The sequence below is a fragment of the Tachypleus tridentatus genome, chromosome 6 (assembly GCF_004210375.1).
Source record: "Tachypleus tridentatus isolate NWPU-2018 chromosome 6, ASM421037v1, whole genome shotgun sequence".
In the NCBI taxonomy this organism is placed as follows: Eukaryota; Metazoa; Arthropoda; class Merostomata; order Xiphosura; family Limulidae; genus Tachypleus; species Tachypleus tridentatus.
This window is the reverse complement of record NC_134830.1, coordinates 76,227,566-76,245,921: the sequence shown is the minus strand read 5'-3', so window position 1 is coordinate 76,245,921 and position 18,356 is coordinate 76,227,566. Positions and strand designations below refer to the sequence as shown.

The following is an 18,356-nucleotide window of genomic DNA, read 5'->3' as shown; positions in this document are numbered from 1 at the left end:
GGATTCTTCAACAGGTATTTTAAGTGAATAGGTTGTTAGCCTACTGCACCGAGCCGTCCCTAATTTAGTAGTGTAAGGGAAGGCAGCTAGTTATCACCACCCACCGCCAACTCTTGGGCTACTCTTTTACCAACGAATAGTGGGATTGACCGTAAAATTATAACGCCCCCACGGCTGGGAGGGTGAGCATGTTTGGCGCGACGCGGGCGCGAACCCGCGAATTATGAGTCGCACGCCTTACGCGCTTGGCCATGCCAGGCCAACACGTCTTTATTACGGTTTTCAATATCTAATCATTTATTTACTTCACGGTATATTGCCATCTGTTATAAAGTTTAAAAAACAATCGAAGGTAAAACACGCACAAAATTAAAACTTCCATGTAACAAGATTGTGATTTATTTAGCAAACGTTCCACAATTGACATGTTATTTAACTTTGTTTGATATGCTGTAGATTATACTTTTTACCTAAAGAAGAAATACAAAGTTATAATATAAAGATACTTCCTAGTGTATCTCAGTTTTGAAAATGGCAACTTTATAAGGTATTGGCATTTTTCGTTTGTTTGTTTGGAAATTTCGCACAAAGCTACTCGAGGGCTATCTGTGCTAGCCGTCCCTAATTTAGCAGTGTAAGACTAGAGGGAAGGCAGCTAGTCATCACCACCCACCGCCAACTCTTGGGCTACTCTTTACCAACGAATAGTGGGGGTGTATAATGTTACGGTCAATCCCACTATTCGTTGACCGTAACATTATACACCCCCACGGCTGGGAGGGTGAGCATGTTTAGCGCGACGCGGGCGCGAACCCGCGACCCTCGGATTACGAGTCGCACGCCTTACGCGCTAGGCCATGCCGGGCCGTAAGGTATTGGCATATAACATTTTTTAATCTGTTACTGTAGGTTTCGTTTGTATTGCTGATGCGGCAGCGTATATGGTTTTTCAAGAACTAAATAAGAGCTCTGTATTTGTGAGACAACAGGTTTACGGTATAATATTCAATTACTTCTATTAAAATGTATTAACATACTCTTAAAGTAAGGTACTGGACAAGAAAAGAACACACATTTGATAGAGATTTTATATTGTTAAACAAAATTACAAAAATTTAATTCTATTTCCATAATCCAAACAGACACTGCTAAGTTTTCATTGTTATGTTGTATAAAGAATCCAAGTACTAACTACATGGTTGAAGTATATTCTATGGAAATCCACAATGAAAAAATCCATGGCCTCTTAAATCCAAGAGGCTACATGAGATATTTTTTCAAATAGTACTGAAATTCATGGTGTTGTTTTGTAAAACCAGGTTACTTGTAAATGATTGGGTGTGTATTGAGGAACACCTAATGCTGTATGTTTGTATATATCATGAAGCAAAAATCTATAGGTATCTGGTTAAGTATGCACTGTACTGATATTAAGAATTGCTATTATAAAGTTATTAAAAACTTTCTAGCATTTGAATTCTCATTGATGCTAGGTTTGAGCCTATCTATTAGTGATGGCTTTCTTGATATGAAGATCCTGTTCATCTTCACTTCAGCAGTATTGTCAAAATGTTTCATACTGATTAGGGTTTCATAGGAGGTCAGTTGGTTGTTACCTATTGGTTTGTTGTTTATACTGTTGAGTTTGACTTGCCAATTTAATTCAAGTTTGCAGTCACTTCCAATAAAACCCCACAAAGCTATATGTTGACCTTTCATAATTTAATCTTTATATTTATGAAAAGTGTTCATGTTTGGGTGATGTTTAAATAAGATATTACTTAAGGTTATGTATACAATCTTGAAATTAGTTGATAGATATCATTAATTATATGTAAGGAATGACTTCCCCAATAGGCAATGCAATACTAAAAGCTTCAGAATTTTACAGTATGTAATGTGATGTGTATTGACTTTATGTATTTTTTTGTTGCATAAGTTGAAATGGCAGTAAGTATTAACTTTCCTTTAACCAGTTTTAGTTGCTTTGGCAAAATGGATTCAGAACTATATATTTGATGATATTATCATGGTAATTGTTGTTGCAAGGTAAACCTTTTAGGTTTGAAATTTAAAGTTTTGGTATAAAATTTTAAAGCACTAGTTACTATTAAGAACTAGAATAAAATACATAAAAACATCCCAGCAATATCTATTGGAAATGAGGATAAGTTAGCATAGTGAATAGAAAACCACTTGTAGGAAGAAAGCAGAAGGATGTTATAAGTGGAGTTCAGTCATTCTGGATTAATGTTACAATTGAGGTACCTCATGGCCCTTGTTAGGACCTTTGCTCTTTTTGACTTACATCAATGATGTAAATAAGAGAAATGCAAGTAAATTACTTAAATTTTCTATTGACACTAAAGTCTTAGGTGTTGCTGAATATGAAGATGGTGCTGCTGCTATGCAAAAATATTTAGATTACTTAGTGTTTTGGGTGAATAAGTGGCAGCTGGCTTTTAATTATAATAAATGCAAGTACTGTATATGGGTTATCTCAGTTTAAACTATAAATATAATTTTTATCTGAACAACCTTAGGAGTGTTATGTTTTATCACTCTCTTAAACCATCCAAGAGGTGTACTGTTGCAAGTGGTAGGGCAAATAAGATGTTAGATTGTATCCAGAGAAATATTGAAAACAAGACAAAAGGGGTTATAACTTCATTATGTAGGCTGCTAGTTAGGTCTCATTTGTAGTAATATGTTACTCTTGGGTTCCCCACTTTCGGACAACATTGATTTATTGGAAAGGTTTCAGAGGAGCCACTAGGATGATACAACCACTTTAATAGTTTTTTTTTTTCAAAAATAAAGAAGGTATTTAAGATCTTTAAGAAACTGTCAATATCAAGGCATAATCGTTTTTTTTTTGTACTTAGTGGTGAAAATGGTAAGACTAGAGGACACAAATTATGGCAGGGTAGGAGTCATCTCCAGCTTAGATACTTTTATTTTTTTAACAATGTAGTTAGCCTGTGAAGTGGCTGGTTTGCTTGCAGATGTTGTGGAAGCTGTAAATTTAAAGGAATTTAAGAGAAGGCTTGATAAATATTTTAATTATTGTTTTGTTGATTGGACAGACTAGATGGACCAACAGAGCCAAACATTATATTGAAGTGGTTTAAGTAAAAGAGGATATTTATCAAGCCATTTCTTCTCATGATAACATATTGGTTATCAACATGAGGTAACCTCATATCCTTGTCCTGGTTGATAAATTTTCCTTTTAATGAAATAACTGATGTTAATTTAAACCATTTATATCAATCTAATGCTGCTGTTTACCTATCTCACTGAAAGTTATGTATGAAGATTTTGCATCCAAACTAGCCAAATTAATAGGATAATTGAATTTTGTATTCTGAACATTAGATGAAATTAGATATACAGTTACGACAGAAAGTGTCCATACCCCTGCGTCCCGAGTAGATTTTTGCTCATAACTTAAAAAGTCTATGAGGAGAGATTGTGCCAAGTAATTCACCTGAAAGGCTAACAACTGACCATTAAAGTAGACGCACAGACACTTTCTGCTCCTCCTATGTTTGGTTATTTGTTTATAAACAGTTTATTTGTCATTCAATTTACATAAAAATGTATGTAGATGTGTGTTAGTATAATATATATAATATACTCTACTTTCATTATCCTAATCATGATACTTTTTAAGGTATGAGGAAAAAAAACTACTCATGACGCAGGGGTACGAACACTTTCTGTCGTAACTGTAACACAGTGTTATTAATCCTTATAAAAGATTTAAAATAGGCAGTAAAAATGTTATTGTTTATTATAAATAAGCATCAATATTATTTGATCATGTACAGGATGAGTGTTTATTAAACTCAACAAATACACTAGTGTATTGGAATTTTTTTAAATGTGTTACAACAGTTTTTTATAGAATGAGTTCACCATTGTCTTTGTTCAATGTAATGATAACTATTATGTAATTTACTAAGATGCTTAGCAGTTATCATATCTTATAAGCTCAAATTTTTTATGTGTTATAATGAAGAAAGGTGGTTTATTGACCATCTTTATTTAATCCATTTCAGTGTAATAAATATGTTGATTGCACATTTGTCACTTGTTTGGAAGATTGCACCTTTGTTCAAATTTTGATGTTTCTCAAACAGTAAGCATCCTCAAATTTGTTTCAGTGTTGAACATGAATAAGACTATAAATAACCTTTCTTAGTTCTTAGTAGGCCTTTAAAGTAGTTGTCTATCATAAATACATATATGCTGGTGTCAGAGTTTATGGGGCCAAGTTCTTTACGATAGATGTCTGTGAGCTATTGGTTATAAATGTCAACAATAAGTGGGGAGTACACAGTCCACTTGTTTTAAAATAGTATATTCAAAGCAAGTTAAATCAATGTAAAAATAGTTATTATACTAATGTTTTTCACAGTTGTATCTAAATACTTAAGTAATTCTCTTTTCTCATCAAGAGTCCATACAGGCTAGCTCAGTTACTTCAGTATTCAATCGAGAAGGTAAGTTATTCTTTTCTCTCTCTTTCTTGCTTTTTAACTTGTGATAAATTCCCATGGGTTACTGCAATTGTATGCAGAACTTTAAATAATTGTATTCTTTTGATCTAAATTAACACAACCAGATTTAATTATTTTAGAACATCTTTTGACCAGACAACTTATTTCTCCTTATCTTTGTTAATTGTGAAATTTACTTTAAATATTTTCTGTTATGGCTAAACTGACAATCATGCAGTCTGACTTCACTTTTTCTGTCTCAGTGAAAAGACAGCAAGGATGGTTTCTCACTGGCAATTTTCATAGATGTTTTCTGTTTTGGTGAACTGCTCTCAATAAAAACAATGATAAAATAATAATTGGTATGAGAATACAGGTTGACAACACTCTGTTCTTATGGTGATGTGCAGTAAATGCTTCTCTTCTCATTAATTCTGGTTGTAGAAGGTGCTTACCTGCTTCTATGGTTGAGTTTGAGAGACTTTGTTTGCTTCATAATACTGGCAATGGGACATCTGCTTTCTTTTACTATGGTTGGGTGAATGCTGCTTGTCCTCCTCATAATTTCAGATACAAGATGTCTTTTCCTTGCATTTACAGTTGAGTGAGTTATGATTTTTGCTCATAATACTGGTTACAGTTTATCCTGTTCTTATGGTTGAGTTGAGGGAATGGCAAGTCCCCATAATGCCAGGTTTAGTTTGTTGTACTTCTTGCTCCCTCAGCGATTTTGGGAGTTTGGCCAGTTTTGGTCATTGCTCAATTCCTTTTTGTAATTTTAGTTGCCTGGTGTATTGCACTCTGTTTACTTATGGTTGAGGTTGAGTATTGATAACACGGTCCACATCCCAAGCCACTTGTTATTACATATTTTCATGTTATATGTTGCTACATTATGCATTTTTTTGACCCTTTTACAATTGTGCAAGCATGAACGTTTTGTATTTCTTTCCTCATTTCAAGGGTAAAGAACACTTATTCGAGAAGTAGTGTGGCACTCCATAGGTGTGTCATTTTCATCTCCAAGCATACCTGTTCATTCTGGACAGATGCATTCTACTTGGATTGTTCTCTGTGTGCCTACACTAGCTCTCCACCTTTGCAATGTGGGATACTAGTTTTTGTGTGAAAGGAGGTAAGGCCATTTAAGAATATAGCATTTTCTTACCATGAAAATGTATTTTCATAGGTACTTATTTCCTTTCACACATTTTCTGCACTTCCTCTCCACAAAAACCATTGATTTCATTCAGGTACCTGCTAATTCACAAAAGTGAGGATTGAGTGGGAATAGCAGAGAAAGCTAGTTGGACCATTATAGGTAATGCAATACTCTTGGCTGAGAATAGTTACATAATATGCACATGTTTAGAAATGGTGTGAAACTGTTGGGGATGTAAAGACTGGTGCACTGGTTACTAAAATATCTTTTAGCAGTGCTTACAGGACAATAATCGATTGAGATAGTTTTTGTATGAGCAGAGATAAGTACTTATTAAAAATAAATTTTCAGTGTAAGAAAATATTAACTTCCAAAACAGACTAACTTCCCCTCATATGAAAGCTAGAATCTCACATTGTAAAGGTTGATGGCAAGTGTAGACAAACAAAGAAAAAACCAAGCATTGTTACTGCAATAATTTGTACAAATGAATTTGCACAGATCCTCAAGAGCCAGCAGAGAACATTTTTGTTGAGAAAACCCAACAAGCTACCCAATCCAGTTTTTCAGGCATTTTTATTGGCTAAAAAGAAGGCATTTCTTGCACTATTTAATTAAAGTATGCTAAAAATATGACTTTATTCATGTATACTGAATTTCCTCCCAGTGGGTAGATCTTAATACTAGCTTTTAAAGAGAAACTATAGTCCTTTATTTCTTTTTTAAAAAAGTTGTGTTTAATATACATATTGTTTTTATAATAAATTCTTAAATATCCTTCTCAAAATCTAATTAAGTAAATTTGTGGGGAAGCTCTTTATTAATTCTGTTAGTAAGAATAAATTGTTGATCAGACCTTTTTCTCCTTACTGAGAGTTTTTTTTTAAGTTTCAAAATTGCATTTCAACAGCAATAACTTTTATGTATTTAAGAATTTTAAGTAGTGACTGAAATACTTAATAATATATTTTTTGTAACGTTAAGTAATTATGTTGATTAATTTATCCTTTTAATCAATGTCTAATATGTGTGAGGTTTCATTTTATAAGTTACTTTTCTTTTTGAAAAGTGTCATTTTTAGCACTATATAATAAGTATTTCATTTCACAAAGCACATTTTTGTCTGTTTTCTCTCCTTAAACAAATGTTACATAGTTATCTTTAAAACCTTTTATATTATAAAATTACTACTATGAATATTTTCTTAGCAGTATTCTGTTACGTTTTTTGTTTTATGATTGTATTGTTTTTTTAACTGAAATTCAATTGATTTTTATATTTCCTGTTTCTTTAGTATTTTTCTTTCTATTTTTAATAATTTGTAAAGGTATTCTATTACTTGAGATTGTCTTTTTAACATCTGGTATAAACTACTCAGTATGTTTACAATACAAAAACTTGTTAAGTATGACTATAACAAGAATATTTTCTTAGACCGTGTAGTAAGCATGTACTGTTTGAAGTATTATATGCTTGTACAGCGTGACATATCTAATTCCATGAAATTAGTGTCACATCAAAAACAGGTGCAGCCGAATTAGTTAGTTGCTTTTAAATGAGAGATCCATATATGGATTATAGAAAAACTATGAGGAAATAACAGGAAAAGGAATATGCAGTTGTTAAAAAAGGAAAATAAGAAATCTAGGCAACCAATTATACCTTTAAGATTTTGTAAGTAAAATCTTATATGTACAGAGGAATGTTGTCTTCATATATTCAACAAATTCACTTAATTTGTTTAAACAGTGTAGTGCTTCTAAAAACTGTAGTATATATTTATATTTATGTGATCAAAGTAGCTTTATACAATAAAAAAATTGGGCACTTAGTCTTTGTGTTTATTATGTCCAAAACCTATTAATAAATGTATTTTGTATGAACTCCTGTGTTAATTTCAGATGAAATATATTTTGAATATTATATTATCAAAAAAAAAACATTGGTATCAACTGACTTAGAAGTTGCTTATTTTAAGCATACTTAGGACTTGACTTTTAAATTTTATAGTTTTTTTGTTAAACCAAATAAAATGTTTCAAAATCCACATTAATTTAGAATTTAAGAATTAATTGGCAACTACAAGCAGTAATATTAAAAATAACTAGTTGTTGTTTTGAATTAATCTAGCAATTATGTAATTGCAAAATGTAAAACCTATAAATGATAGAATAAAGCTGAAATGTTTAATTTGAAAAACACTTTACATTTTCTAACTTATAGGCCATGTGTTATAAGAAAGTAATTGCAATATAAATAATGTGTTTCCAAAGTATTGTTACCTTAAAGCAGACAAATCTCCCTTTCTTTAATCAATTATTTTGTTTCTCATAACTGATTTGTTTTAGAAAAATCAAATTTTCAGACCTAGGGTCAATCATAGCATTAACTAAGATATAATAATAGTATATTGTGAATGACAGCTTTGTGTACAGATAAGAAAAAAAATTGGATTTATCAGTATTTCCTTTAAAAAAAATTAAACAGAAGTTGTTTGTTGTAAGCTATAAGAGGCTCTTTATAAAGTCTGAAAATTTTATTGTTGTAAAATATCCGTTCGTGTTATGTGTAAAAAAAAAAGGCAAAAAAGAGAAGCACACATGTAGCACAACAACTTCTAGCTGGGGTTCTGGTTGTTACATGACCATAGCATACATATAGTACAACACCTTTAAGTTAGATTTCATGTTACATAACAACAGCAGACACACAATAGAACACTTTCAAGCTAGGTTGTCTGTTACATAACCACAACATACAGTGCTGGCCAAAACCTTAAGGCCAATGAACATAAAGAAAAATATGCATTTTGCGTTGTTAGACTCAACCACTTATTTGAGTAGAGCTTCGAAAGATCAAAATAAAAAAAGGGAAAATAATTTCTTTTAGCATTTAATAGGGAAAATGTGAACACTATAAAATTAGCCTGAATACTAGCTGGTCAAAAGTTTAAGACCATACCAAAAAGAAGTCCTAAACATGGTAGGAAATGCTTAACAATAAGTTTCAGTAGTGAGTTGCTGGCAGTCATTGTGAATAACTTCAGATATTCGTTTTGGCATGGTCGATATAAGCGTTTGCAGAAGGTTGGCTAGAATGTTATTCCAAGTGGTGAAGATTGCTTCACGAAGATCATGCACTGTTTGGAATTGACGTCCATTTCTATAGACTTTCCTTGCCATCCACCCCCAAACATTTTCAATGGGGTTCAGTTCGGGTGAACACGCTGGATGGTCCAAAGAACCACGTTATTCGCCATGAAAAGTCTTTTGTTCTGCGGGCATTGTGGATTGCAACGTTATCCTGTTAAAAGATCCAGTCATTTCCATACAAGCGAGGGCCTTCAGGCAATAAGGATGCTCTCTCCAACGTTCCAATGTAGCCAGCTGCTGTTTGACGCCCCTGTATAACCTGAAGCTCCATTGTTACATGGAAGGAGAAAACACCCCAAATCATGATGGAACTTCCTCCACTGTGTCGTGTAGAAAATGTCTCTGGTGGGATATCCTTACCGTGCCAGTAACGTTGGAAGCCATCAGGACCATCCAGGTTAAATTGTTTCTCATCAGAGAACAAAACCTTCGTCCACTTTTCTACGTCCCATGTTTGGTGCTTTTCGGCAAAGTTTAAGCAAGCTGTTTCGTGGTGTTTGATGCCCCTGTATAACCTGAAGCTCCATTGTTCCATGGAAGGAGAAAACACCCCAAATCATGATGGAACTTCCTCCACTGTGTCGTGTAGAAAATGTCTCTGGTGTGATATCCTTATCGTGCCAGTAACGTTGGAAGCCATCAGGACCATCCAGGTTAAATTTTTTTTATCAGAGAACAAAACCTTCGTCTACTTTTCTACGTCCCATGTTTGGTGCTTTTCGGCAAAGTTTAAGCAAGCTGTTTCGTGGTGTGAAAGGGGGTGTGGCTTTTGAAGACGTTTACGGTTTTTAAAGCCTTTCTCTCGTAGATGCCGTCTTATTGTTCTTGAGCTGCATTCTGCGTCCGTAAGGGCCTTAATCTGGTTTGACGATTGGCTGGTTTCTTGCCGGATAACCCGTCGAATCCTCCTGCTCAACGCCGGCGAAATTTTCTTGGCCCGACCACTTGAAATTCTCGTTTCGTATTCCACAGGGTCTTTTAAGATATTTGCAACAGCAGTTTTACTACGCCCAATCTCACCAGCGATGGCACGTTGAGAGAGAGAGACCTTGCTTTTGCAGCTCGACAATTCTGCTACATTCAACCTCTGTCAACCTTTAAGCTTTTGCTATGTTTTTACCCAATGTAACACAGAAAATGTCAGTGGGAGATGTTGACAACGCTAATGCTTGAACACAAATGACTAAATTTCGTTCTGTGTTTACCGATTAACGCTTCGTTTCAGTATGATCTTAAATTTTGACCAGCTAGTATTTAGGTTAATTAATAGTGTTCACATTTCCCCTATTAAATGCTAAACACGTTTTTTATTTTTATTTTTCCTTTTCTTATTTTCATCTTTCGAAGCTCTACTCAAATAAGTGGTTGAGTCTAACAATGCAAAATGCATATTTTTTCTTTATGTTCATTGGCCTTAAGAGTTTGCCAGCAGTGTATATATAGTTTAATATTTCCAAGCTAGTTTTCTGTCACATAACCGTAGCACAAATGTTGCACAACAACTTCAAGCTGGATTTCCTGTTACACAAACATTGCAGGCATGTAGCACAACATCCCCATACTTGGTTTCCTCTTACATAACCACAGTATGCATGTAGCACATCTTTAAGCTGGGTTTTCCGTCACATAACCACAGCCCAAACGTAGTATTAAATTTCTAAGCAAGGTTTCGGTTTCAGTATGAACACTAAAAACAGATATTTTGTGCACAGAAATTAACTTACCTTCCTTCATGTTTAACGCTAGAATTATTAATTTGACTATGTGTTTATGGTAGCAGCCACTTTCCTATGCTAAATTTGTATATCTTTAAAAGTGCTTTCCATCTGTAAATGTTTTAATCAAGTCAAAGAATCAAAGTCCATTGAGAGTTAAAGTGCAAAAAATCAAACTAAAGGTTGTTAGTCCATTGCAACATTAAATCAATTAAAATTATTCATTTGTATAAAGGCAAGTATATACACGAGACTATGCTACTTTTCAAATCTATATCTTTAAGTTTTGTATTAAGGGAAATGTACATTTAAATATTAAGTATACATCTTAATAAAGCTTTATAACTCAATATTTGGTAAATCACCTGAGTGATAAAGCCAGTGTGCCAAATAGACTGTCGTATGTGTTTGTTTTAAACTTGTAGCCATGTGTAAATAAAATATTATAATTTCTGTTATAAGTTCGAATGTTTATGGTTATAATAGTTTACAGTAAAATGTCCGTTTATACGTATTGAGTTTAGTGTATCTTTCTGCAACATTAGTATGTTTAAAAGGTAGTGGGTTTAACTTTTAATGGTAAGTGGGGCCAACTTGATACGTAATAATTTTAATGGGCAAAATGAAAAGAACTGTATTGGTTTGGAGAGTTATTTTAACAGATTTGAAATGTGAAGCCAATGTATTTCAAATAACGTACTTCTTTAAAAATTATAGAAATGAAAATGACAAGTTTATTATTCGTAAACTGGAATATCATTTCACCAAAATACATGAATTGCTCAACTCCCAACCTTCAGGTTACAGGTTCGAATCTTTGTCCCACCAAACATGCTCGCTCTTTCAGCTGTTGTAGTATTATAACATGGAATTCCATCCCATTATTCGTTGGTAAAAGAGTAGCTCAGCAGTTGACAGTGGATGGTAATTACTATCTGCCTTCTCTCTAGTCTTACATTACTAAATTAGGGACGGTTAGCGCAGATAGCCCTCGAGTAGCTTTGCGTGAAATTAAAGAAAAAGCATTCCTTCCCACTAGAAAAGCCCGCCCCCAGTAGCATAGCGGTATATCTGCGGATTTACGGGTTTCGTACCTTTACGTAGGTTTAAGGTTAACTTCAAACAAACCATGATAAAGAGCGTATGACATCAAAGGGAAATGACCCAGGGATGCATAGCTAAAGAAGAGCAATTTAGCTACGTTTTATAGCCAACTGTTCAGTGATCAATCGATATAAACACCAGCATGCGTACATTGGTAGAAAACAAAAGTTTGAAATTTGTAACGGATTTACTGTTACACCTTTATTTTAATATCTATATTTTTTTCAGTTTGATACATATGAATTATATTGTTGAATGTGTATTGCGCAAGTTCTACCTGTTCTCTAAATTTGTAGAAGATTCTTGAAAGCAAGAATCTATAATATATGGTTTATGAAAACACTAGCGTGTCTTCGAACATTGTTGAACATTAGAGAACCTCTGCTTAAAGTATGTAAACCTCATGCTGAGAGAGAATTTAATATTTTGGTCGCTACAGTCAGTATAGTATAAGCATCGGAAGCTATAACTGTGATAAACGCTTACTAATCGGAAAGCTATAGATAATTGACCAGGAACGTTTTTTTTTTTTTAATTTTGTGCAAAACTACACGAAGGCTATTTGCGCTAGCCGTCCATAATTTAGCAATATAAGACTAGAGGGAAGGCAGCTAGTTACCACGAAGTTCCAAAACAAACAAACAAAGTAAAAAAAATCGTAATAATTTTTATTGTAATTACAAACCAATATGTGGATATAACTGAGTGAGAATTCGAGGGAAAACTATTAATTTTTTACCAACAGCGATTTTCATTTTATCGTTATTGTGAAACAAAATTCGTCCATTTCTTGTTCGATTTATGCATTTACTGCATGAAACAGTTCAGTTGTTAAAGAAAAATAAATGTTGATACTACGGGTTTTTGAAATGTCTTGGAAATCCTTATATGATATAGCTTGGCTATTGTTAAATGTAACGATGTGAGAAACCAATAGAAAGTAAGGGAGCAAAAAAGAAACACACTACTCAGTTTACTTAAATATACAGTTTTTGTTCTTACCAAGTGCTAAATATATGTGTTTGAATTTTGACGTACTATTATGGTTTGTGGGGTAATAACGTTGAAAATTGTAGGGCTAAGTACCCACTTTTTTGTCAGTTGTTTGAGCGGTATTTGTAAATTAGATGTACACGTGTGATTATGGATATTAATAAATTCATATGTATAAAGTGATGCGTTCTTACGTTGTAATAGAACTAGAGAGTATGGTAGGCGGAAACAAAGTTAACGAGTAAAACGCACCCAATAAAACAATCTGTGTAAACTAGTATGTGAAATTCCATAGGTATACGTCTAGTGATAAATTACGTCCAAACAATGGTAATACTGATGGCACTGCGCTAGTAGTGTATGCTAAAAAGTGCAGATTTATATACTTTATTCCCAATAAAGTCTATCAAGTTGGATATCTGATTTGTTTAAATGATCTATATATGTAAAGCACGCACATACATATACACAATTCTGTCTTTGTGTTTGTTCGTTATCAAATTACTTCTATGTTGCTGGGCCAGTCTCAACAAACTTTATGGGATAATAGTTTGGAACAAGGGGCATACTAATGGGGGTTCATATTCCCATTACTGCTGTTATTGAGCATTTATTATTTTTGAGGTAAGTTAATGTTAAATAAATTCATAGATGGCGCTACATCCTTACACAAAAACCAAAACCCACGTCCACACCTTGTGGATGAAGGCACACAAGCGTTTAAAATATCTTAAAGAGTAAGTACTCTGAAACTCTCTATGGAGGAATGCAACAGAAAAACAATGTCCGCAATTACTGCAGTAATACATAACATTATCTGAAGTTTATGCTCCAACAGTCACCATAAGACTGATAAGAAGAGATATTTCATGAGTTATTCTTACTTGCTACTTTGACCAGTGACCTTTCAGCTTTTGCCTATAAGACATTTCTGCGACTAATGATTGTCAATTAATTAACTATAGAAACACTGTGGAAAAACATTAAGAGCTGGATGTTGAAAGTGGGCAATAGAAAGGACGTCTACTCCCACTACTTGGATACTACCTCTTCCTGTAAAGTCACTCTGTACGGTGTAAACCATGTGTTTAAGTGCATATATAATACACTTTTAACGCTTATACAAAACTTTTATTGAGTTAATAATAATGAATACTTTTGTAATATGGTATAAATAAATTGCGTGATTTGTTTTATTTGTTTGTAGTTAAGTACAAACTAAACAATGGACTATATGTGATCTACCATTGATATCGAAACTCTGCTTCTAACGTTATAAAATTGTGTTACAGTCAGGATTTTTGTGTTATTTATTCTAGCATCTTGTTGGCTGTGCATGGCCAGGTGGTTAGGGCGTTTGACTCACAATATGAGGTTCATGAGTTGGAATTCCTGTCCCACCAAACATGCCTACCTTCGTGGTGTTATAAGTGACAGTCAGTCTCGTTATTCATTGTAAAAGAGTAGCCCAAGAGTTGGCAGTGGGTGGTGATGATTAGCTGCCTTCCTTCTAGTCCTTAGCTGCTAAATTAGAGACGGTTAATACAGGTATTCCTTGTCTAACTTTTTGTGAAATTCAAAACAAACCAATCATAGCATCCACTCCCACATTTTTTAAATTCATAACCCCGACAAAGAATGGGTACCTAAGCTTGTAAATTATAAATGACTTTTGAAGCTCGTTGTTTACACTGGAGAAAGTTAGAGACAATCCTATCTTCAGACTTCCTATGACTTAAAGCGCAGTTTAACTCTGTGCTAGATCTTTGATGTCGGAGCTGACAAGCTAGGTTCGAATCCTTGCGACACAACAAAGTAATCCCTCCACTTAAACTTGTGATTGCATTATAAACGTGACAGCCAGTCTTTTAGTGTGGATAATGGGTGGGATGGTGTTGTTAAGATTCCTTCTGGTCAATAGTTTAAGAATATTGACGACGGTAGTAAGGAATATTACAATATTACTTTCTCTTGTAAATTAAATAGCTGCCAAGTTTGGCTAGTTGGTTAGGTAGATTATTCGGCGCCTGACCAGGGAAAGTGAGTTTTCTCGGAGCACTTCTGTTTCTTCCTCACAACTAAGTATACGCATTGGATTCTTAGGTCCCCGTCGCCATGAAGGACCAATAATAGCCGTTGAATAGTTGAGAAGAGATGTAGTAATACCACCAATGACTTCAGCAATGCCGAACCATAGAACTCAAAACGTAGACCCTCACCTTCATCACGAAGAGAAGCTGATCTTTATGAGCCTGAGTGGTTCCGGTCTACTTCCGAGGTTTACCCCGAAATACTTCATACTGAATAACTGGTAAGTTGTTTCTTATTCTACTAGTCTTAGTCTCTACAAACTTGAAAACTGGTATCTCCAGATACAGTAAGACGTATGTGATAACACACGTACTTAGAAAACCTCTTCAGTCTACTCATTCTGTCTCTTCAGTAATCCATGACGGGTTACTTCCAACTCTTCGCCGCGCGGAATCATCGACTTAATTGGCCACTTTAATTCCAGGCTGTCATTTAAACCCACGAAGACCAAGATTCTTTATCCAATGTTTACATATTGGAATATTTACTCATTTCGTAACCTATGGCGATTTCATTTTCTTTTCCAAACCCAACTCCTGGTAAGAATTTACATGAAAGTTGCTCTATTTTCGGCCTTTAATGATTAAACAGTCAAATCATTAAATATTTGAAGTGCTTGAAGTGATTATGTATCTTTAATTAGGGTAATTTAGCAAAGGTTACGTAAAGTTGTTATTAATATTAAAATTAGGTCGAGGAGGCAGACGTACTTTTTGTTTATTTGTTTGTTTAAAATTAATCACAAAGCTCTGCCCACTGTGGGTATCGAAGCCCGGTTTCTAGCAGTGTGAGTCCGCAGACATACTGCTATGTCACTGGAGGGTAGGCAGAAGTGAAGGTATTACAATTTCCGTACGTGTACCGGATCAGAAGTGAAGCCGCATCTACATGTGAACGGCAAACGGATCTTTTCAGGGCCTGGCGAGGAACTATAAATTTTAATACCGTGGCTGGGATTTAAATATCCAATGCCGATAATTTAGGTGTGGAGATGTAAACGAAAGTACTCCAAAAAACCCACTTTCACTGTTCGAGCTGAATTAAAGCTCGATGAATGCTCAGATAAAAAACAACAACATCGAAGTTTACGTTTGTGTAGAATGACCTGGAAGATATTAAAAAATTGGAATCAAGACATATAAGCTTACTGATATTTCATGTTACGGTGTATTATTATCATCACGAATAAACTTATACAGAGATAAGTATTTCCTCCAGAATTGTGGGGAAGCAACTAAGGTAGGGAAGAGTGAGTTACGATATGTGGTATTTACTAGACAGATTGACTAGGCTTGTTTTAATGCGGGGTAATTCTGAGCTTTGTTCTACTTCACACAATAGTGTGTAGTGTGGGAGGTGGTACAATAATCGTGAAGTCCAGTTTGAAGTTTTTGTAGTTTTGTGAGAGTTTCCTTCATATTCATGTTAGATGTAATCACAGAACCATGCTCTGTGATGGGTCTAATGACTGTTTTGCATAATTTTAGCCTTACTGACACGTATATAGTGACTTATTTTATTTAAATATGCTAATCTTGCTTGTAGTTTTTTAAAAATTTCTTTTATGTGTGAATGTCGAGTGAGGTTGTGGTTAAGTGTCGTTCCGAGGAATTTATTGACTTGGAGAAGGAGTTTTACATTCTTATGGTTTTATACCTCTATTGAGGCTTCTGTGAAATATTATGGACTGAGTTTTTGGGGGATGACTTATTCTTCACTTGTTACACCAGATTATGAACTTATTGATTATTTTTTGCAGTTTAAAGGCCGATAACGTGGAATCCCTAAAAAGTAATTCATATTGCAATGCCATCAGCCTATCGGAATGCGTTTGTGAGTAACGTGGAAGGTCATCTACGAATTATATATTTAAAAACGGCTGGTATGGACAGAGAAGGCACTAATAGAGAAGCGAACAACGTTTCGACTTTGTTCTGTCATCGTCAGGTTCACAAAGGGTTACTGACCGGTAGCTGACCACATGTTTCAAGACGGTTGTGTAATTGAGTGTAGGAATGTAGAGGACATGCTTAGATGCTGGATATATTTATTAATATAGGTGTAAAAGAGTTTCTTTGTATTGGTTTAATTTGGGTTTGAGTTGTTGTATGAGTAAGGCTTCTTTAATTTTGCGTTTCTTTATGTTTGTTTCTTTATTTAGTATTTGGGTGTTTTCTATGGTTATGTTGCGTTTATTTGATTTGCAGTGTTCGAAAACGTGAAGTTGACTTTTGTGTTCTTTGAATCTGGTTTCCATTTTCTACTTGCATCTCCAATATAGAAGTAATGACAGTTATCGCATTGTAGTTATAACGTTGGTGCTGTGTTTGTCAGTGTAGTTTTACATTCTACAGACCTTAGATTTGTGCCTGATTTTGAATACATTTGATATTAACTGGGATGTCATATTTCGTTACTAGTTTTGCCAAATGTTAGCTATTTTCTGCTGATGTTGGGAATATATGGTGTGCAGCCGTACATGGTTTCGTGATTTTTTTTTAAATCGTGGGATATATTTACTTTTGTTAGTTGGTTTTGCTTTTTTGTCTAGGTGTGTGCATATAATGTTTTCTATGATTTGTGGAGGAAACTTATTGATGAAGTATTGTTTTATTTTGTCTAATTCGTCGTTAATTTTTATCTGGTGAGCATAGTTTTATGGTTGTGTTTATTTGGTTTCTTAGTGTGTTGAGTTTTTGTTTTGTTTCATGTGCTGAGTTCCAAAGAATCTAATCAACAATACAAAATAGAAGTCTTATCTTCTGATATGACAGGAGGGCAGCCAGAATAATGTGATGTCAGATTTATTTTACAAGCAGAATATTCTACACTAAACTGTTAGGAAGTAATCCTACTACCATTCATATTTCAAAATGTGACGTAACGTAAATAATAGATTTATCATATGTTATTGTTGAACGGCTCTTAGCATGACTGAAATACTCAATGACTACTTTTCACAGTGGATGATGGAAATAGTTCAGAGCTTTGGCTCTAAGTGAAATCAAGGTTGTAACACAATTAACTAATTTAAAGTGCAGAAAATAATTTAAATTGATAGATTACGTTAAACTTTTCCCGTGACTGAGAACGAGTTATGTTGCTTCTCCTGATACACCTCAATATAAGACGAACTGTATTTTACAAATTATCTATAAATTAAGTACTATGTTATAAAGCAATCACATATTATTTCTTAACCTCAAAAGTACAAGAATACAAAATACACAATTTAAAACAGGAATCCACCGAAAAATCACCCATACTGAACTATAAATTTTTTTTTGGACTCAGCATATGAAACAAAACAAAAGCTCAACACATTAAGAAACAAATTAAACACAGCCATAAAACTATGCTCATCGGATAAAATTAACGACGAATTAGACAAAATAAAACAATACTTCATCAATAAGTTTCCTCCACAAACCATAGAAAACATTATATGCACACACCTAGACAAAAAAGCAAAATTAACTAACAAAAGTAAATATACCCCACGATTTAAAAATCACGAAACCATATACGGCTGCATACCATATATTCCCGACATCAGCAAAAAATAACCAACATTTAGCAAAAACTGGTGACGAAATATGGCATTTCAGTTAATACCAAATTTATTCTAAAATCA

At 34.0% G+C, this 18,356-nt stretch overlaps 1 protein-coding gene across 4 annotated transcripts in view; it reads left to right on the top strand.

The window, feature by feature from the left end:
- Positions 1–18,356, top strand: part of LOC143252838 (cell adhesion molecule Dscam1-like) — a 240,897-nt gene that overhangs the window by 25,834 nt on the left and 196,707 nt on the right. For 2 of the 4 annotated variants that reach the window (XM_076505598.1, XM_076505599.1), the window contains exons 3-4: positions 4,464–4,508; positions 14,735–14,942. The gene's annotated coding sequence lies outside the window, so the exon portion shown is untranslated. Of the gene's footprint in view, positions 1–3,395; positions 4,509–14,734; positions 14,943–18,356 lie in introns of those variants that run through there. The other 2 variants (XM_076505601.1, XM_076505600.1) reach the window with 2 other exon arrangements.